The sequence below is a fragment of the Triturus cristatus genome, chromosome 8, assembly GCF_964204655.1.
Source record: "Triturus cristatus chromosome 8, aTriCri1.1, whole genome shotgun sequence".
Classification (NCBI taxonomy): domain Eukaryota; kingdom Metazoa; phylum Chordata; class Amphibia; order Caudata; family Salamandridae; genus Triturus; species Triturus cristatus.
The window spans coordinates 852,649,930-852,672,371 of record NC_140591.1 but is presented as its reverse complement, the minus strand read 5'-3'; the positions used below and the strand labels follow the sequence as shown (position 1 = coordinate 852,672,371).

The window sequence follows — 22,442 nt, the reverse complement described above, 5'->3', positions numbered from 1 at the left end:
GAGGAGCTAGCGGAGTGCGGTCCATTGCGGTTGTTTATAAAAATGGCTCCTTCGAGCTTTGAGCTGACGAGCTCCTGGAAATCGCACCTGCGTGCCTGTGCGGGCACTGAGGCCCTTGACGGTTGTTTGGCGGCCCTCTCTTCCACCCCTAACTATTTTCTCTACTGAAGAGGGAAGTTATCCCGAAACCCGAGCCATGTCTCGGGCGATATTTTTAAAAAACCCGGGACATGTATCGGGTCTAGAGATCATCAGTTCAACAAGTACTTACTTGCACCCACTGGGGTGAACCACTCAAGAACTTCATGTACCAGCTTCCCTTGGGGCGACCCGGAGGAGGAGCTAGCGGAGTGCGGTCCATTGCGGTTGTGTATAATTGGATGATAACTGAGAGGTAGCAATGGGGAATAAAGTATGGTGACATTCAACATGCGCCCTATGCGTTGCCAAGCCATCGCTGTGCATGTGAGTGTGGTCGGCGTCCGGTCCCTGGGCAAATTCGGGTCATATATCACTCCCTCTAATGGGGTGGGGGTGTGCAAGCCAATGCTCAGCCGCTACTTGCGGCATATACCTTGGCTGCTTCACCCAAAACCATGCGTAGTGAGCTTGTGCGCTATAGTAATAGAGTTCAAAATTCGGAATTCCGAACTCTCCCTGTGCATACGGACTGATAAGTACCTTCCACTGCAGTCTCGGCTGCTTCCCCCCCATACTAGGCGCGTCAGTTCTGATCTAAGCGACCTGAAAAAAAAGGCCCCGGGATAGTACGGGATATTTAAAAATAAATAGAGCAGCTGGGGAAGTATTACCATTTTAATTAGGGAGGCCCGCCCCGTCATGGAGAGGGGAAGTGCTATCCAACGACTAACATTATCCGTTATGCGAGTCATTGCAGTTCCATAATTCAATCGCTTGAGTTCCTCCCTATCTTTAGTGACCTGAATTCCCAGGTACCGCAGCTCTTCATCGCACCACTCTAGGGGGTAATCCAGCGAGAAGCGTTTCGTTGCTGACGTCAGCGGGACAATGCAAGATTTCCCCCAATTAATTTGAATCCCCGAGAGAGACCCAAATATTAAAAATTCTCTTAATAACGGGTTTATATATTGTTGCGGGTGCCGTATATATAGCGTAATATCATCAGCTTATAATGATATTTGTATCTGCTGCATATTACACCGTAGAGCCTTGTCGTTGTGGCGTTGTTGCAGTCTCGCCGCCAAAGGCTCTGTCGCAAGGGCAAAAAGTAGGGGGGATAATGGACACCCCTGCCAGGAGCCTCTAGTAATTTGGAAGGCCTGAGATGTGTGGCCATTAATGAGCACTTTAGCAACCGGCACGTGGTACAATAGCCGAATCCATGAGAGAAAGAGGGGTGGGAAACCCATTTGCAGCATAACCCCAAGATGTAGTCCCATTCAATGGAGTCAAACGCCTTAGTAGCGTCTAAGAACACAGCGACCAGTGGTAAATCCGGCGAGATGTTATTTAAAATAGCAAATAATGTTCGTAAATTATGTGAGGTGGCTCTCCCGGGCACGAAGCCCGATTGATCTGGGAGAATCAAGTTCTCCATGAGCAGACTCAGGCGTATAGCAATGATTTTGGCCAGTATTTTAGCATCACAGTTAAGGAGAGACAGTGGTCTATAGGAGTCACACTGCTGGGGCGGTTTTCCAGGTTTCAAAAGTGAGACAATAATAGCCTCCCTCATAGATGCAGGTAGACAGCCAACCTCCAGTGACTCTTCATACACCTCCCGTAAGATGGGGGCCATTAGGTCTATGTATGTTTTGTAGAACTCTATGGGGATACCATCCGTCCCCACGGCTTTCCCCGACTGCATGCTCATAATAGCATCCCTGACCTCGTCCAGCTCAAATGGTGCACATAAGAATTCCCGCTGCATATCACTCAACCAGCCTAGCGCTACATCTTCCAAAAAACTCTCCAGTTCCAAGCCGTCCCTCCTTTGGGTGGTGTATAATTGGCTATAATGTTGCGTAAATACCCTAAGGATGTGAGCAGAATCGCCATAAACCATTCTGAATAATAACCTGAGTAGCAAGCCTTCCGGATTGTCTGTGCCAATGCCTTACCAGGCCTATCGCCCTCTCCATAACCGCGTGCCACCCAGAACTTCCCCCGGAAATGAGTCTCCCTCTGCGCGGCATCCATACATTCCGTGAGCGTCTCCCTGAATTTGAGTTGGGTTACACTGCTCGGGTCCGTGGCTAATTGTACTTCCAATGCCTTAAGCTCCCCCTCCAATCTATACAGCGTATTGGTTATGTCTTTCAGCACCCCCGACCCTTTTGCAATACAAAACCCCCGGAGCGTGGCTTTAAACACCTCCCAGATGGTTTCCACACTGTCCACCGTGCCTTTGTTACGCACAAAAAAATCTTTTATCTCTTCTCTCAGCTCCACCTGGAAGACTGTGTCTAGTAAAATGGGAGCATGCAAACGCCAAGCCTTGCGGGGCGTGGAGAATACTGAGGACGCCAGCGAAATCCCAACTGGTGTGTGGCCAGAGTATGTTCGAGCTAGATGCTGCACTTGAACTATCGCTGGCCCCAACCCCCGGGACACCAACCATTAGTCTAGCCGCGCCCATGACGCTGCCTGCGCCGTGTAATGTGTCCCCTCTCAGATGTGTGGGTGGGCGTGCCTCCAAGCATCTATCAAGTGATAGGAAGCTATGGTATCCTAGAGAACTGCGCACGCTTTGGTGTAGTGATGAGGGGCAGGATGTGTCCTATCCAGGCATGGGTCATACGTTACATTTAAGTCCCCCCCCAGATAACGTGACTAGAGTCTATATCAAATATCTTAGCCCATAAGGATGTAAAAAACTCGGTTGTGTCCACATTCGAACCAGAGCAGCAGGCAAGCGTGACTGAGACCGAGCCCAGCCTCCCCCATGCCAGACAGTATCGGCCCTGCGGATCACAGGTGGTTCCTGCTAGCTGAAACGGTATCTGTTTTTTAATAAGGATTACCGTACCCCTTGCGTATGATGAATAGGAGGAGAAGATTCTATACTCCGCCCATTTATGTGCGAAGTTGTTCGGCTTTTGGGGAGTGAGGTGTGTTTCCTGCAACATGGCTATGTGTACTCTGTGCCTGTCCAGATAAGCTAATATGTGTTTCTTCCTCGGATCCCCCATGCCTCTAACATACCAAGTGATAATATTTAACATTCTAGATTCTCTATCAGCCATATACCTCGACCTTTGCTATCAACTCGAGTGATACCCTCTAAACGGCCCTCCATACTCTGTACGCTATAATTGGTCAATCCCTGAATTTGCTTGGTATGCTCGCACTCTGATGCAATTGTTAACATTTCCGACTCAACGAAGAGAAAATCCTGTGGAATGATTGACATACAAATAACACAACAGTCCCCCCCCTCTTCCCTCCCCCACCCACTGAAGCAACCCAAACCTGCCAGAAATGTTCACCCACCCGCCCTCCCCGAATACCAACGTAAACAAAAACCACATTACAGCCCCTGCAATAATTATGCATTGAGCATTCCCCGGGGGATACCCATTGGGGGACGTTACTAGTTGGCGGCACAGATACCTCTCACCCACAGAGCCCATCACTAATGACTGATCTAGGCTCGTACGGGCAGAGGGTGCCCGATGCACAGTTGGTATTGCTCTTAATGGGTACTCATCTAAAACAATTATGCGACTCACTGTAATTCCTATCTCCAAACGGTTTGCGCAACACATGCTATAATTTACACAGCAATGTTAAAGGGTCCGAGTGATTACGAATCATCCTCCTCTCCCGGCGATGCGGATCTCTGATGATACCATGCTGCCATCGGGTCGACTCGCGCACTTAAATCGCTTAAGAAATTCCTCCACTTGCTGCGGTTTGGTAAAAAATTGTTGCTTACCCTGATGAGTCACCCTAAGCCGCGCAGGGTATAATAGCACATAGTCTATTTGTGCTTTCCGTAACTTGTTCTTATCAATAAATTTGCGCCGCTCTTCCTGGCGTGAAATCCGGGTAGATGGAGAACGTGTTCCCATCATAAGACAAAGTCTGTTTACTTCTCGCAAAGCCACATCGCGGTCTCGGTAATTCAAAAGCCTCGCTATAATGGGCCGCGGAGCGCTGCCAGGTGGAGGTCGTGGCCCAAGAGATCGGTGTGCCCGTTCTACAATAAACTGGTTAGAGAAGGACTCAGCTCCAATCGCAGACAGCAGCATCTTCGACATATTCTTTCATTTTCCCTGTATTGGTCGACTCAAGAATTCCAATTACGCGAATATTTTTGCGCCTACTGCGCGCTTCTAAGTCCTCATTCTTTGCAGCAATAAGCTTCAGAAGCTTAACCATGTGGGCTAACTGCGTTGTGTGCCTGGACGTCGTGTCCTCTGCGTCCTAGACACGCCTCTCTGCTTCCTTTAAGCGGTCATCGTGCCCCTCCAGCTTATGTGCAATGGCTTCCATTCGCATCGACATTCTGTCCACTTTATCCACTATGGTGGCGTACCCCTGTCTGATCTCCTGCAGGATACTTTGCACATCGGTATCTTTCGGCGTCGCCCCCCCCCCCTTGGCGCCAGCTCCGTTGTCCCAGTCCCGATCATCCGGCAAGATTCAGGGGACTTTTCTTGTGGCTTCAAAATTCAGCTTTGGCTGTCTAGCATCCGCCTTGCCCATTTCGGCTTATGGCTGTGGTGATTGGGGGTGTTTCCAAGCTGCTTGTATACTCGAAACCTACTTCCAAGCGTTCATTCAGTGCTTACTCCAGTAAGACACACTCGGGCTGACCAGTGCAGGATTGCTCGCCCAGGCACAGCGGAAAATCCGGCACCGCCCCGAGCATGCAGCGACAGTCTTGCTTGCGCAGTATTACGGTCGCACCTTCTGCGTCACTGAGAGCCTGCGATACAATTATTCCACCGGAGGCAAAATCACGCAAAACCCCATACCACAGTTCCCGTTTTACCTGGGCATGTCAAAGTCACAAATAAAACTGCAGGATCCGCTCACACACTCTACATTGAGGGGCAGCCTTGACGCCAGCGGCTATATATGCCAGCTCACCATGTGGTCGTCCGGTGCCACCAGCCCAGTCTTCACAGGAATGTCCAGTGTGTTGCGAGGGGGGAAATGCCAGGTATATTCGCTATTTATGCTCCGAGTCCCGAGCCTCACTGTTCTGAGCTGCCCGGTACCCCGGATTAGGTCTTCAAAATCTCCACCCTCTCAGTCACGACCATTTATTGAACGCAGAGCGTCAGCCCCACTTATCAGGACAGTTCAAGTGCTCCGTCACCGCGCTGCTGTATGGTCCTCCGAGTAGGAGCAGGCCGATCACCTGTAGCCCGCAATACCCCGCCAGCGACGGGCTGCTCCCACAGCTCACCAAGGCGGGAAGGCACGCAGATGCACACCAGGCGCACCGGCGGTCTGAGCTCAGAGACCGCCGGAGACGCGCAGATCTTCGGCACTCCTCCGGTCTGCGTCTCCGCCCTCCAAGCGGCCGCAAGGACTTTCTCTCCCCGCGTCGGATCCTGTGCCAGTCGCCGCCAGCAGCGTTCCCTGATATTCTTCTGCCTCCCTCCGCCGCAGCGCGGGCCGTTACTTCCCCCACTGATGCCGCACCAAGCAGAGCCCTCCACCACCAGGCAAGCAGCTGCGCTTCGTGCCACCTAGAGTTTCAGCACATCATTCGTTTCGCCGCCACCCATATCCATACCTCTGGGCCTGGACACCTCGTGGGCAGCCGCAGACTCCTGTAGCGGCCGAGGCCGCTCTAGTTCACCCCGCCGTTCCGTCTTCACTCTCGGCTGAATCTTTGCAGGGTCATATCAGGAGCAGGGTCGGCCAAACATTGCTGTGTTTCTCAGCGAGTCTGCACCCAGCGTTTACTTATCAGGGAACCGCTTTCTCAGGCAGTGAGGCGACCATAAAGAAGGATAATTCATCAGGCTGCCGGAGCCTCACACTTGCGTGTGCGCCACCTAGCACCCCCCCTGAAAGTGTAGAAGTTGTATAATTGTATGGCAGTATGGACTGGGGGGACCTTATGTAACCACACCCAGAAATGTATTGGCTGACATTTGAGTTATCCCACCTGTGCTTTTTCCTTCACACCACACTGGAGCAACCAAGCTGGATGAATATAGTAAGAATACACAAATTAGTGAGCCTTACTCTGCTATATGGACTGTGTAGGCTTCTGCATCCAAATAAGCAAAACATGCTTATTTTTATATGTAGAACTCTTACCCCTTAGTGGCATGCTTCATCAATGGATTTCTTCTGTTCCGCAGCATAACGTGGCATGCTGCAACTAGTGAGTTGCACAGGAGCATTGAACTAAATAATAAATGAAATGTGAGAAAATAGGAGTAGGTGGTGAATAGCATTAAAAATACCTGGCTGGTAGCTAGGTAGCGATTTTAATGAATGCTTCAGTTGGTATGATTAAAAGTGAGAAAGAATTAGTACGAAGTCCTTTGGGGAGTAATAGCCCTAACTTACTCCTAAAACGTGATCAACATGTTTCTGCACCCTTCCCTGTGGCTTTCGTCAGGACGAAAAAAGTTGCTCCCTGCAACCACTGCTTTAATGGATTGTGCACAGTGCATTCCAAACAGCACAATACAAGGCAATAAACTTTGCCACATACTTGATGTTATTACTCCATTGCTTAAGTAGTAACACTTAATGGTGCTCCATAGTTCCATAGGTGAGAGTTAGAGCCTATAGTGTAAGATACAGACATGGATGACTGTGATCGTAGGTTAATGAGCCAGGAGGGGACCTTGATGTTAGTATGACTACAGGCTCGCCATGCTTCCATGGACCTAGCAGAATGGGAAGAAACCCAATTATGAAGCATGCCACTAAGAGGTAACCCTGGTGGATGAGTGTAAAGTATTTGTTGCTTATTTGGATGAAGAAGCCTACACAGTCCATAGCACAGTAGGGCTCTCTAATTTTATGGGCATCCGCACATGCCTGGCAGAGGACATACAGTTTATTGAAAATTATCTTGTTGAACATATTTCACAGAAACAGGAAAACATACAATAGGCCACCACCAGTCGGGGAAAAACTCGTGACCTGTGCTGAAGAACGCACAGCCCACCTCCTCATGCTGGCCCACTCATGGAAATTCCACAAACTGACACATTGTCTATCCCAGGCCACCCATTGTTCTTCCACCATCCTCTTTGCTCTCCTACCTGTTCACTTATAAAGAGGTGGTCTCAGATCTATACTCATTAGGATACTCATTAATGAGACCTTTTCCACTGTAATATGGTCCAGCTTGCGCCAATGGTTGACCATCAGACTAGGTTACAAAGATGAGAACTAGGCACATTTTATTTTCATTCCATGGCAAATACCTGCAGGAGGTACGGTTTAAAGTAGAATACTGCAAAATACTTCAGCGCCGGTACTGGTCCCCATCCAGGTTGCGTCAAGTAAAGTTCACAGGGAACTCCAACTGCCTGCGCCGTCACGAGCTGCACTGCAACATTCTGCATGTACAGGAGTATCCAAAACTCCATCCCACTTAAACAAGCATCTGGAGGGAAATACAACACCACGCTGCAATTGGGAAAGCTCTGAACACCTCACCTGTGATTCTCCATGACTTCTCAAATTACCCAGAAATTAGCCACTGACACAGGCGGTGGCTCACCACAACCCTAGCCCTGGCCAAGCTTTGTATCCTCCATTACTGGAAAAACACACTGTTCCCACAGTGGATGTGTGGTTTAAGGAAATGTTTCAAATGACACTTCTATGAGAGAATCATATATGAATTTGAAGACCGACTACCTCGGTTTGAGATATAGTGGGGCAAATTCCTAAATCACAAGTACAAACTAAACGGCTTGTCCCACCCCTTACCGGATCATTCAAGGAGGTTTAATACTGCAAAGGTCCATGGGTTATCCCATTACCTAACCTCCATACATGTGGAATCTGGCCTGAGTCCCTTATTTTTTCTTAAACCCGGGACAGGGGGACCCAGTGCCAATTCACTGTAAAATATGACAAACAATAGAGTTTACCGCTCTCTTGTGTTGGATTTGAAAGAGGAGGGAATGTGGGCCTGGTAGGCGACCTCTCTCCGTTTGGACATGAAATTACTCGGATTCTAATTTTTTTCCATTTGAAGGGGGCATTATCGATAGGTGATTGGGATTGCACTATGCAGGGTGTAATGTATCCCAATTTTATTCACATGACCTGTATCCTTTTTGCTCCAATGTAAGAAGCACAAAAGTTTGTCGCAAATCAAAAACTCATGCTGGCTTACTGATCTTTGTATACTGGGATGATTCCTTCTTATTTTTCATGTTGAATGTTGATACCGAAAAACTTAAAGATTCATTATAAGAAAAAACGAACAAGACGACAGAAGAGAGGGCTATACGTGGTGACAAGCTGCACAAGACTAAGAATGGAAAAAATGTGACAGGGTTGCTGTAAACAAAACAAGAATCAGAACAGAGTTAAAAAATTTTTGGGAAGTCATCAAAAGCAGAAGAGTAAAACTAGTAATACAAAAAAAGAAGTGGGAGAATACATCCTTTTTGGGAGAAAAAAGAAAAGAGACTGGGGTGGGGCTGTTGTACATTGAAAACGACAAGTTCGACAAACCTATCATTTTTAGGACACATGTATTCATTAAACTGTGATTCCACATCAGGATCCAGCCCACTTTAAAAAAGAAAAATTCTCTCTACAACTTATCTTGTGTAACTAACTTTTAGCTTGTTTGTGATGTACATACAATGTAATTTTAATATCTTAAGTCAAACACAAATAAATCTGGTAATTTTCAACAAAATGAATACGGTCAAAAAGACCACTTTTACTGTGTCATGTTTAAAAAAAAAAAAAAAAAGGACAAATACAACAAAGCTGGACCCAACCACTAGATGGCGGAATATTGCACAGCATGTGAATCTAGAAAAGCATCACGCTACAAAACCTTTGTTTTTCTCAGTGAATTTCTACTTTTTAAAATTTTATTTCCTGTGAAACTGGTTTTGTGTGAGGGGGTGTGTGAGTGGCTTTGCAGGTCTGAGAGTGGGTGGCCGAGTGGCTTTATGGATATGCGAGTGGTGGTGTGTCAGTGGTGGTGTGTGAGTGGGTGGATGTGTGGGTGTGAGCGATTTTGTGGGTCTGTGAGTGGATGTACAGGTGTGTAAGTGGGTGTGTGAGTGGGTGTGTGAGTGGCTGTGTGAGTCTAAGTGTGTGTGGTTTTGAAGGCCCGTGGGTGTGTGAGTGGCTGTATGGGTGTGTGAGTGGATGTGTGTGTGAGTGGATGTGTGTGTGAGTGGATAAGTGTCTGTTTTGTGAGTGGCTGAGTGGGTCTGAGTGAGTGTGTGGTTTTGTGGGTATAAGAGTGGCTGTATGAGTGTGTGTGAGTGGGTGGGTGGTTATGTGGGTGTGTAAGTAGTTGTGTGAGTGGTATGCAAGTGGTTGTGTGAGTGTGTGTGTGTGTGTGGGTCTACGAGTGGCTGTATGGGTGTTTGAGTGAGCGTGTTGGTAGGTGTGTGAGTCTGAGAGAGGGTGTGTGCATTTTGTAATTGGGTTTTGGATCCACAGATCCCCGACTGAGCACACAGGGGGTTGCGCTTAGCACCACGGAGGATCCGCGGACTATCGCGCACTAGGAAAAAAACATTTTGGGACAATTTCTTGCCCATGAGGGGGCCACTCTCAGACTTTTCCATCAGGCCCACGGGGTCAGGGTACCTCTAACCTGACGTCTATCTCTTTTACATTTTGTATGGGTAAAATGCGTTTTGGGCCCTCCACCTCTTTCCATGATTCCCGATTGACCAAAATCCCCGAAACGTTCCAGACAGTAGTTGAAGTTACTGGCAAACTGGTTTTGAAAATGTAGTGCACATTTGTCAAATGGCGCCAAAACTATCATATATAAAAAAAAAAAACTCTATGGAAACAAGGTCTTAACTATAACTACCAATTGGCTACCGCAGCCCAAACCGCTGAACAGACCACCACCAAATTTGGCAGAAAGCTAGATTTTATTCCAGACAAAGTCCTTTTATGTAAAGTGGTATAAATCTGTTCATTAGTTTTTGAGCAATTTAAAAAAAAGATTTATGTACATCTAGAGACGCGGCTCCACTACGAATGATCCTCAAATCCACGTACCAAGAGCAATACTGTGATCAGCTGCCACCACTTCATCCAGGAAGTGGTGGCAGCCATCTTAGAACTCAGCTCGAGTGCCAAGCAAAACGCGAAAGAAAAAAAAAACACAAGGGGGCAGGGTAGGAATACCCTGACCCGGGGACCCCACCTGGGGCCAAAAACATTTTGCTTTTTTTTTTTTTAATTTTGCAGTGAATTTGTAGAGAATCTCAAGACTTGCTGCAAAAAAAAAAAAAAAAAGAAAACCACAAGCACGGTATTATATATATATATATATATATATATATGACTTTCGCGTGGGCACGGCTGATTATGAGAAGAGGTCCCTCACACCACCCCTACCTGGCCCGATTTCGGCCCCGGGACCCTCATCCCCATGTTGTCCAGCCATAGTCAAAAAGGGGAGAAGGGCATGCAGCCCCACTCTCCAGGCTGATTACCGACCCCTCCCTGAGCCATTAGTGGCCCTGGGGACCCCATCCACCTGGGCCGGCTCATATACTACCCAGAGCCACCTCGTATGCTAGGTCTCAGGGTACCTACTCTTGGGACATAGCGGTTTCTGAGGGTAGGGAAACGTGGGTTTGCTCTCGCCTGGCGGAAGCAATTTTAAATCTCCCGCCACAGCAGCAGCAAATAAAAAAGTCACGCCCTCGCCATGCACTCCTAATTACCCAACATATTACATCAGTCATGTCATCTTCTATAACATCTGATAATATCACTGCAACATTTAAAATAACATGCCTGTAACCTTTGTTTTTGTGTGAATGTATAGATTTTTTAAAAATTCCATTTCCTAACTATAACGTTCCGGTAATCTTTGTTTTTTCAGTGAATATACATATATACATTTGGCAAACACCTCCACCTCATATCTTACTTCCTCCACCCTGAACTGTCTATTTCTCAAACTCTTGCACATTCTTTTTCATCTCTATTTCTTCCACTTCTCTCTTTTCCTATCTTTCTCTTGCTTTCTGTCACCCTTTCTGGTTTCTCCATATTGAAACAGGTCAAAGACTGATGATGTGAAATAAATCCAAGTAACCCAAAAATAAGTGTTATGCATACCACCTGCTCAAATTAAGCGCTAGTGAAGAGGTTAGATTAGGATTCTGCAAGATTGTCGCGTCTGCATCTGGTTACCTCACCAGCCAACTCTAGTCAATTCAGTAAACACATGCCAGCTCTTAAAACTTGTGTTTCAGAAAGCCCAAGTCATATTAGTGGACCAAAAAAAACAACAATGCATGCTACATTGTTGGATGTGCATTTGTTCCTTTCAATGGGTTATTAGCTTCAATAAAAATCATAATGAGCCGCTAATTGCCATTGTCAGGCCTAGACAATTTGCAAATCAGCCTAGCAAAACGATCAGAGTCAAATGTGCTCATTGTAAACTATACGTTATTTAGTAGTGCAGACTCTTTACCCAAGGAGGTGTAATCAGCCTATCAGCTCCTCTGGAAATGTAAGCGTCTGACTCTTTTGGTAGATGGGCTAAATTAACAACATATTGGATGGATTGTATTGTCTGCTAAAATGGCAGCATTTGGATACAGGAAATGAATTTAAACTTGTTTTTAGGCACAAGACCGGACAACTTTTGCCCTCCTATGAATCAGGTCTGGATCTTTGCCCACAGTATAGCAACTGGGAAAAAAAGATTTAACTTTAGTGATGCTGTCATTTTTTTCATCCATCTCAAGTCAATTCAATATAGATTTACCAGGAATATACATATTCATAAAAATCAAAATTCTATACCTTAATAAAAATAGCACCAATATTACATTTTACAGAGTTAGAAAGGGTTATGCAGAACACTTACATGTTTAATGAAGGTATGTAGTCACGTCAATAGATTAATCAATTAATTCCTTTCTTTAATATCCCTGATTAAAAGCCCCTATTTGCTCTAACTTCCATTCGAGACTGAGGCAGGACTAAAAACACTTAGATATTCATTCCATGTGGTGCACAAGATATTCCTACACCGGAATTTACTAATGTCCCAGGTATCGGTAATTTTGAGGTGAAGGAAAACCATTGTAATAGACAGAAAGAATGATACCTTCTCAAAACCACCTCTAGTAAATAGGTTTGATAGCCTTTGGGTCTTACAATGGGAACAAAAGAACCACCATCACAAAACCAATGTTTCATTTCCATACTAGGTTACAGCTAGAACATCGCTGTCAATAATACAATATTTATTACTGCATCAATTTGTGTACGTTGCACTTACCTGCAAGCACTTTTTTGTTCTTTGGAACCAATTGTGGGTGGCAGATTTCACCCTTCCCTTCGAATAGCTTGACACAGTACACATCCAGGGAAAATCACCTTGTTCATACTGCATACCTTTTCTCATCAAAAGTGGTGTATCACACATCAAAGTCAAAGTGTAGAAAATATTTCCCGCTAAAGGAAAAAATACAAAATATTTTTTTGTTTATAAGCACAACCAACTTACTTTCACAAGTCTTAGACAAGAAACTCTGGCTTCTACACTTAACAATACAAAGAATCATATACAATAGTTTAAAACACACTGAAAATAAAATCAATTTCTCCAAGTGGTGCATCAGTGAACAAACAGATCGTTGCAGGTTTGCGTTCAGATTTGGATATCAGAGAGAGTCAAATGAACATCACAGATCTTCAACACAGGTTCTCGCGATTGTTCGTTTTACCAAAGGAAGCATGCCTCTGCATAAGTTAAATGAGATCTGCTATCACTGGCATAGCCGAAAGCACATGGCAGTAGAACGGCTATGGAAAGTGAGCCTCTGCTGAGTAAGTGTAACGCCCTGAACGTCTCAGGATCGTTTAACAGACACGATAATGAGAACGCAACCACTTGTGAAGGTTTAGTTATTTTAATGAAGGCAAAAATAATACAAGGAATAAACAAAGGTTATAGTCACTGGAATCCTCCAGGCTAAGTACGTTACCAGCCCACAGCACGGATGGTCCTAACCGTCCTCTGCATATACGCCGATCCCGGCGTATGCCAACAGAGGGCAGAAATGAAATGGCCGACAATGCCAATCGGTAGGCTGTGAGGGGCACGAAGAGTGTTGGGGAGAATCGAGGAGTCAGGGAAACACCCAGCCGGGGTCTCTACCTGAAGGGAGCAGCCGCTCAACCTCTTCCTCAGACTGCACCGGGACGCGGAGTCACCTCCTGGTGATGCGTCACCGATACCCCAATCACAAGCAAGAAGACTGAACCGAGAGCAGCCGCTCGATCGATCCTGTGGACTTCCGAGTCTGTAACGCGGCAAACACCTCCTGGTGTGCGTTACAGCTGGCAGTCCCTGTATCTCTGGTCGGGCTGGGAGTTACGACTCCAACCAGCAAAAGCGCCACTGCGCTTTGACTCAGCCGAGTCAAAAAGCGAAGCTCAATGGTTATCCGGTAGAGCTTCCGGGTCCTTCACAGGTGACGATGGGGCAAGACACGGCCCAGGGAGTAACGACTCGACCTACCTCCGTTCTTGCCTTACTGGGCTGTACACACAATATCCGACAGCGTTGTACCTCCCGGTTCCTCCCTTTATAGGGCGTTGTTTTCCTTGAGTTATGTAACAGCTCTCCTGTTTACATAAGGGCGTGTTTTCCTTGAGTTATGTAACAGCTCTCCTGTTTACATAAGGGCGTGTTTTCCTTGAGTTATGTAACAGCTCTCCTGTTTACATAACCTCTCAACCGCTAAGCATCCTGGGAGATGTAGTCCGTTTTCGCTGGTTACCGTTTTCCTCCCCTCGCATGACAGGAATTCTTGACAGTACATCCTCCCTCTCAGCGGCTCCCCACGGGTCCAGCGCTGGCAGGAAAACGCCGATGGAACAAGGAGACCAAGCGCGGAGCATGAACCCCTTCAGCCGGTTCCCATGACTGCTCCTCCGGGCCATAGCCTTTCCACGCAACCAGGTACCACAGCTTCCCCCTGCGCCATTGGGACGCCCGTATGCCCGACACTTCATACTCCACCTCCGACTCCACGCATACCGGCCTAGGTGTCCCAGATGGCTTGGAGGGTGCTGGTTTGAGCAATGATACATGAAAGACAGGGTGTATCCGCAATGACTGGGGCAAGCACACCTTTACGTTCACGGGACCCATACACTTGGTAATTCGATAGGGGCCCATGTACTTGGGATGGAACACACTGTTCTTTCGAAACCTCATGTTTCTTGTGGATATCCAGACGTAATCTCCAGTGCGGTACAGTGGCCCGGGCCTTCTCTTCCTGTCTGCCGCAGCCTTGTATCTTCTCTTGGCCTCTATTAGGACAGCCCTTGAGCGCATCAACGTGTCTTTTATGTGTGCCACCCTGTCCGCTGTGGCGGGAATCCTGTCCTCTCTGAACGGATGTAGAAATGGCAAGAACCTGGGATGTTGGCCATAGTTGCTATAGAACGGAGATGACTGTGTGGAGCTGTGAGTGGCGTTGTTATAGGCGATCTCTGCAACCCATAGCAAGTCGACCCATTCTTCCCTGCCCTGGTCCACAAAACATCGCAGATACTGTTTGAGCGTTTGGTTCAGGCGCTCGGTTTGGCCGTCCGTTTGAGGGTGGTAGCTGGTGGACAGGGCGGTCTTAACATGCAGCGCAGTGCACCAAGTCTTCCAGAATTGCGCAGTAAACTGCGACCCCCGGTCCGACACGATCACCCCAGGTAATCCATGCAGTCGTACCACATTCTTTAGGAGTAGTGACGCCAATTCCCCGGCCGTAGGGACTCTCTTGCAGGGGATGAAGTGCCCCATTTTCGTCAAGTAATCCACCACCACCAGTATTGCCGTCATCCCCTGGTCTACCGGTAGGCCCACCACGAAGTCCAGTGATATGCTATCCCATGGTCTATCCGGGGTCGGAAGTGGATGTAAGAGCCCTTGGGTTCGACCATGGTCGGCCTTCATGGTAGCACACGTAGGACACTCCTGTCCCCACCTCCTGACATCCACTCTCATGGTTGGCCACCAGAAATGCCGTCCCATGCTAGCCACCGTTTTTTCAAAGCCCAAATGACCTGCGCATGGAGAGTCATGGCACCAGATGAATGCTTGTTTCCTTAGCCTAGGCGTGGGTATCAATAGGCACCTGCCCTTCAGAGGTATCCCGTCCTTCAGCTGCCATTCTCTGTGACTGAGGAGCCACCTCCGCCATGCGAATGACCTGATCCCTCTCTTTATTCCCCTCAGGAAAGTATCCGGTTGGATAACCCCCAATACCATCCTCGGGGAAATGATGGAATGCTCGGTCGCAGGCAATGGTTCCTTAACTGCCGATTGACGGGACAGGGCGTCCGCCTTCCGGTTTTCCGTCCCCGGCCGATATGTGATGCGGAAGTTGAACCCCGCAAAGAAGATCATCCACCGCAGCTGTCTGGGAGAAAGGTGTCTTGTGGCCGTCATGAACTGTAGGTTCCGATGGTCCGTGTACACCGATACCACATGTCTTGCCCCCATCAACCAATGCCTCCATTCGGTGAAGGCGTCCTTGATTGCGAGAAGCTCCTTCTCCGCAATATGGTAGTTGCGTTCGGCGTCGTTGAGTTTGCGGGACATGTACGCAACGGGATGAAGCACCCCTGTGTCGTGGTTGCGTTGGGACAAGATAGCCCCCAGCGCCACATCCGATGCGTCCGCTTCCACCACGTAGGGGAGATCCGGATCGGGGTGAGCCAACACCGGTGCCTTACCAAAGGCGCTTTTCAGGGCCTCAAAGGCTTTGTTCGCTTCAGGGGACCAGACAAACTCCTTGGACTTCCTCAGTAGCTGTGTGATTGGGGCCACCAATCCTGAAAATCCATCTATAAACCGCCTGTAAAAGTTGGCGAAGCCAATGAAACTTTGGACGTCCTTCACGCTTTGGGGCACCGGCCATTCTTTCACCGCCTTGATCTTTCGTTCTGCCATCTCCTGTCCCTCTGGACTCAGCATCACTCCGAGGAATTCCACGGATGTGACGTGGAAGTCACACTTGCTGAGTTTACAAAACAGCATGTTTTCCCTCAGCTTTTGGAGCACAGCTTTGACGTGGTGTACGTGCTCCTCCACACTGGACGAATAGATGAGGATGTCGTCGATATATACGACAACGTAGATATCCAACTCCTCTCTGAATACCTCATTCAAAAAGTACTGAAAGGCTGCCGGGGCGTTGCACAGACCGAACGGCATGACGAGGTACTCAAAAAGGCCGAACCTGGTCTTAAAGGCGGTCTTCCACTCGTCTCCGTCCCTCATGCGCACCAGATGGTATGCCCCTTTCAAATCCAACTTGGTGTAGATACGAGCTTTCTTGACCTGTTCCAGGAGTACACTGATGAGAGGCAAGGGGTACCGATTCTTTACGGTTATCGCATTCAATGCCCTAAAGTCCACACAGGCTCTCAGCTCCCCATTAGCCTTCGGGATGAAGAAGAGTGGCGAGGCGGCCGGAGACTTGGACGGGCGGATGAATCCTAGCTTGAGGAGTTTATCCAGGTACCCCCGGAGATGCACGTTTTCAGGCTCCGTCAGGGCATACAGCCTGCCGCTGGGAACGCTGGCCCCTGGCACCAGGTCGATCTGGCAGTCAAACTGTCTATGTGGTGGTAGCACTTCCGCCTTCAACTCATCAAATACATCCTCAAAACTGTGATAAGCCTGGGGGAGAGCCACATCTTTTTCTGCCGCTGTAGCCACCGTCTGACTCCCGCTCTCATCTGCGTCAAGGGATTCCGTTCTTATTCCACAATGCAGGATGCAATACGGTGACGTCAGTTCGATGCGATGTGTTGGCCAATCCACAGAGGGGTTGTGTTTCTGTAGCCACGGCAATCCCAATATGACGCCATATTGGGGCGCTCGGATGATGTTAAAATCGATTTGTTCCAAATGGTTCCTCCCACATCTCATCGGAAGGACCCCCGTGTGCTGCCCGATGGGCCCCGTCGCCAATCGCCTTCCGTCTACAGCATAGACGTCTTCGGGTACAGCTTTGGGAAGAAGCACTAGCCCTAGCCTGCATGCCTCGTTGTGGTCCATAAACATGCCAGTGGCCCCTGAATCCACCATGGCCACAACGGGTATCCACTGGTCATGCACTCCCACGTGCACCGTGAGAAACAGGTGTCGTTGTCCCTTAGTGACCGAGTTGGAAAGTGAAGGGATGGATGAGTGACTCCGAGATGCCCCTTCTTTGGTCTGGGAGTCCTCTAGTTTTCCGCCGGTACGTCCACCACGGCTGTTACCGACCGGTTGGCCCGATAACGTGACGTCTTCGGTTTGGCAGGGCATTCACGTACGTAGTGGCCTTTTTTGCCACAATATAGGCACAATCCTTGTTTACGGCGTGACTCTTTCTCCGTGGCTGTGAGGCTCGCTCGTATTGCGCCGATGTCCATGGGTTCTCCCTTGGATGCGGTGGAAGTTTCAGGACTTCCCACTGTCGCATAGGATGGCAGGGATTTTCCTTTTCTCCCATGATCCCCCTTTCTTTCACTTAGCCTATGTTCCAGCCGTAATACCAGGTTGATAAGGCCCTCACATGTCTTGGGTTGTGGGTCAATATGAGCCACGGCGTCCTTGAGCTCATCGCACAGCCCGTGATGGAAGATCGCCGTCTGTTTAGCAACAGGCCACTTGGTTTCCGCAACCAGCCTTCGGAACGCGTTGAGATACTGCACCAGGTCGTTGGATCCCTGTCTCAACTCAAACATTTCACGGTCCGCCGTGTACGAGTCAGCCCTTCTGTCGAAGACCTTCAGGAATTCCTCGCGAAAAGCACCCTAATCACATAAGATGGGGTCGTCCCTGCTCACCAGAGGTACGGCCCATTGTGCCGCGTTTCCAGCCAAATAGGATATAAGGAAAGCCACACGAGCCTGACTCGTGGGGAACGCCCTTGGTTTGCACGATAGATGTAGCGCCACTTGTGTGAGGAATACCTGCACTGTGTTAGGATCCCCACTGTACCTCTCTGGTGTTGCCAAGGGGACGGCTACCGGCATTTCCACTACTACCGCAGGGGTCTGGTTCGTGAGGGAGGTGCTGGGCGTGAGCGGGTCCAATTGGATAGCATCCAGTCTGGCTTTTACATCGGCTGTTTCTTGCCTGGAGGCAGCCAATTCAATCTGCACGGTCGCTAAAGCAGCCAGCACATCATCAAGTGTTGCCATGTCTGTTATCGACCGGGAGACAGTTAGTGTTATTAAGGTCGGATATTTTGTAACGCCCTGAACGTCTCAGGATCGTTTAACAGACACGATAATGAGAACGCAACCACTTGTGAAGGTTTAGTTATTTTAATGAAGGCAAAAATAATACAAGGAATAAACAAAGGTTATAGTCACTGGAATCCTCCAGGCTAAGTACGTTACCAGCCCACAGCACGGATGGTCCTAACCGTCCTCTGCATATACGCCGATCCCGGCGTATGCCAACAGAGGGCAGAAATGAAATGGCCGACAATGCCAATCGGTAGGCTGTGAGGGGCACGAAGAGTGTTGGGGAGAATCGAGGAGTCAGGGAAACACCCAGCCGGGGTCTCTACCTGAAGGGAGCAGCCGCTCAACCTCTTCCTCAGACTGCACCGGGACGCGGAGTCACCTCCTGGTGATGCGTCACCGATACCCCAATCACAAGCAAAGAAGACTGAACCGAGAGCAGCCGCTCGATCGATCCTGTGGACTTCCGAGTCTGTAACGCGGCAAACACCTCCTGGTGTGCGTTACAGCTGGCAGTCCCTGTATCTCTGGTCGGGCTGGGAGTTACGACTCCAACCAGCAAAAGCGCCACTGCGCTTTGACTCAGCCGAGTCAAAAAGCGAAGCTCAATGGTTATCCGGTAGAGCTTCCGGGTCCTTCACAGGTGACGATGGGGCAAGACACGGCCCAGGGAGTAACGACTCGACCTACCTCCGTTCTTGCCTTACTGGAGCACCACTCCGGAACACTGCTCTTCACTAAGCAGGTACGTCGGTGTAAACACAATATCCGACAGCGTTGTACCTCCCGGTTCCTCCCTTTATAGGGCGTTGTTTTCCTTGAGTTATGTAACAGCTCTCCTGTTTACATAAGGGCGTGTTTTCCTTGAGTTATGTAACAGCTCTCCTGTTTACATAAGGGCGTGTTTTCCTTGAGTTATGCAACAGCTCTCCTGTTTTACATAAGGGCGTGTTTTCCTTGAGTTATGTAACAGCTCTCCTGTTTACATAACCTCTCAACCGCTAAGCATCCTGGGAGATGTAGTCCGTTTTCGCTGGTTACCGTTTTCCTCCCCTCGCATGACAGGAATTCTTGACAGTAAGTATTCGTAGGAGTTGTCAAGGGCAGAATACACAATGCCCACAAGAAGGCTATTCCAAAGAGGCAAGTCTCACATGCTCCTTCTCAGAGGCAAATGGAGATGTTAGTGACAGAGGAGCAGTCAAAGGGTAATGCTTGGAACCAGAGCCTTGAAATCTAACATCTAAGCAAGTCTAGGACCTAACGATTAGGAGATTTTTTGCAAAGCATACTTTAAGAGCATTTAAGAATTTTATTTGAGCCTTTTCAGAGTTTTTAACAGGCATTTTCACAAGTTGGGAGAATCTTTACACATTTAATAATCTCCTGATGCGATTGTAACCGGCATAACGACAACTGGGACCTTCTTGAGTACATCTGCCTATGTAGGTAGACATGGAGAAGATAGAGGGCATTTTGGAAGCTCTTCAAAGCATTGTAAGATGTGTGAGCCTTATCGGGATTTAAAGCCTGGTAAAGTTTCATAGTAACAGAAAATACTGAGATTTCAGGAGCAGTGATAAGTGAAGGATTCTCCGCTCGTGTGGGGTGCTAGGTGGCGCACGATCAGAATGACCGCCGTTCGGTGAGGCTCCCGTAGTCCGACTGCCTTATCCTAAATTTATCCTCTGTCCCAGTGTTGCTGTGCTCCAGAACCCCTTGCGAGGCGGAGGGCGCAGAGCTGGCGCACCTTCGATGAGCCGCATTGCGGCAGAGTACGAGCGCTGAGGTGACGGCGGCCGGGTCGCGCCTGGCCGGGAGCATCCACGACGAGGCCTGGAGCTGCGGCGGGGCTGCGAAGGGTACACGAGCGCCGGGGATCCAACGTGGTCAGTGGGCCGCGGACTCGCTGCTGCAATTCACGGAGGTAGCGGACATGGATGTCGGCCCTGAGTGAGTCCCTCCTCCGTCTCATGGCCCGCGGAAGACTGCAGGTATTCTATGCGCACTATATTGGGGCATAGAAGTGCACTCCTGAGCGGCTGCGTGTGGCGATCCAGGGCGGCTGGCGTTGGCTGACGGGCACTGCGAGGAGAGGGGCCCTCTTGCTGGATGCTGTCATTGGTGCTTCTGGTGGCCTGAACAACGTTTGGCTGGCGACTGTGGACCTGGACCAGGCGCTACATATATCTTGGTGATTGCGAGTGATTGGGGCAAAATCTGCTCTGGCGCTTTGGGGACCTGGCCTTACCTCCTCTGCTGCGATGGACATTGCTCTTCTTGGGTGGCTCGCTGCGTTGGTGCCCGGCTGCTGCAGACGCGCATGGAGCGAGTATAGAGGGCACTTGAGTGAGGATGAGAAGGGGTGACTGAGGGCGCCCGGGATACCTGGAGTAAGGAGCGCCTTGGTTGGATTGGCGACAGTGACTTGGAGCGCTTCAGACTTGTAGTGAGGAGTAGAGCATCCCTCCAGAACTTTGAACCCTTGCTGGCACGGATGAGGATAAGATGCATGGGACGGACCAGGTCGTGCAGCGCTGATGGATATGCTTGGTGGCGCTCTGGGGGAAAGGCTATCAGTGACACAATACAGACACTAGCCTTGATTCATACCCACACCGGGAGATTGTGGTCCAGGCGGCGCCCGAGAGTGGGTTCACTGGACCACTACACTAGCTGGAATATCCTTGCTGTTGGGCCCTCCCCTAGCTGCCAGCCGCAAGATGGGAAAATCGGATGCGCGCCAACAGAGGCTCACTTTTGAGGCTAAGAAGGGCGCTCGACAGCAAATGGCGGAGGAGGAGCGCAGAACAGCAGAAGCGCCGCATGGTAAGGAAGATGGGATCAGCGGCGAAGTGCAGTCGATTCTATCTGAGGTGAGGCAGGGGTTTGCAATGATGGCGGAGAAGATGGACGGGCTCTCTGGACGTATGGATGCTATCGCCCACAAACTTGATGGCCATGAAACTCGGATAAAAGAGGCAGAGCAGAGGATATCGGAGACACTACGGCCCAAATGCAAAGTACGCTGAATCAGATGGATAAGCTTCTGAAGCTGATAGCCGTTAAGAATAAGGATATTGAAGCGCGCAGTCGCCGTAATAATGTCCGCTTACTGGGCATACCAGAAAGTACGAATACGGGCCAGATGGAGACATACGTTGAGCAGCTGCTTTCTGCGGTGATAGGGGTGAAATCCCCGTCTTCCCATTTTATTGTGGAGAGAGCTCATCGCGCCCTCGGCCCCAGACCTCCTCCTGGGGCAGCGCCTAGGCCCATCATCGCACGCCTACAAAATTATAGTGATAGAGATGCGGTCTTGAGAGTGGCCAGCGAGAAAAAACAACTGAATTATAATGGGGTGTCCTTCACTATTTTTCCTGATTTTACCATGCATGTGCAGGAGGAGCGACGTAAATTCATTGCAGTCAAGCAGAAGCTGAGACAAGCTCAGATAGATTACGCCCTAATGTATCCAGCGCGCCTCCGAGTCACTCACCAGGGTACCCAAACAATATACACGGAGCCGCAGAAAGTGGAAGACTTTCTCAAGTCACTAAAAAAATGGCAGAGTGCGTCATCTGAGCGTGGTGGTCCCTCAGCGGCATCTATGGAAGACGTGGAATGATGGCCCCCGCGGGCGGCGAGCGTGAGCCTTGAGGAGATGCGGTGCTCACAGCATGGGCTGGCTGGAACTCATGATTATGTTTGGCCCGCTGTCGCCGTAAGATGCTGGAACTTCTACTGGAGATGGTGCACCTGAACAGTGAATGGACATAATAACCAGTCGGACACCTCTTTTGCCTACATGGGGACCTGCTTGGTGCTGCGGGTCTCCTGGATGGGTGAGAGGCACTCGTGGGCCACCTAGTAGTGTTATCCCCCTAACGGGTTGTTTTGTGAATTGTGGGTTGGTTGTATATTTCTTTTTAGCCTGGTTCCTCATTGGAATGGGTTTGTCATGATGTGTATGTTGGATTGGTTGCTTGAAGGGCGGGGGGGGGGGGGGGGAAGACTGGTACTGG

The 22,442-nt window shown here is 49.2% G+C and overlaps 1 protein-coding gene across 7 annotated transcripts in view; it reads right to left on the bottom strand.

The window, feature by feature from the left end:
- ST3GAL6 (ST3 beta-galactoside alpha-2,3-sialyltransferase 6) overlaps positions 1-22,442 on the bottom strand; it is a 722,381-nt gene that overhangs the window by 387,947 nt on the left and 311,992 nt on the right. For all 7 annotated transcript variants that reach the window (XM_085622352.1, XM_085622351.1, XM_085622348.1 and 4 more), the window contains one exon: positions 12,443-12,618. The gene's annotated coding sequence lies outside the window, so the exon portion shown is untranslated. The remainder of the gene's footprint in view (positions 1-12,442; positions 12,619-22,442) is intronic.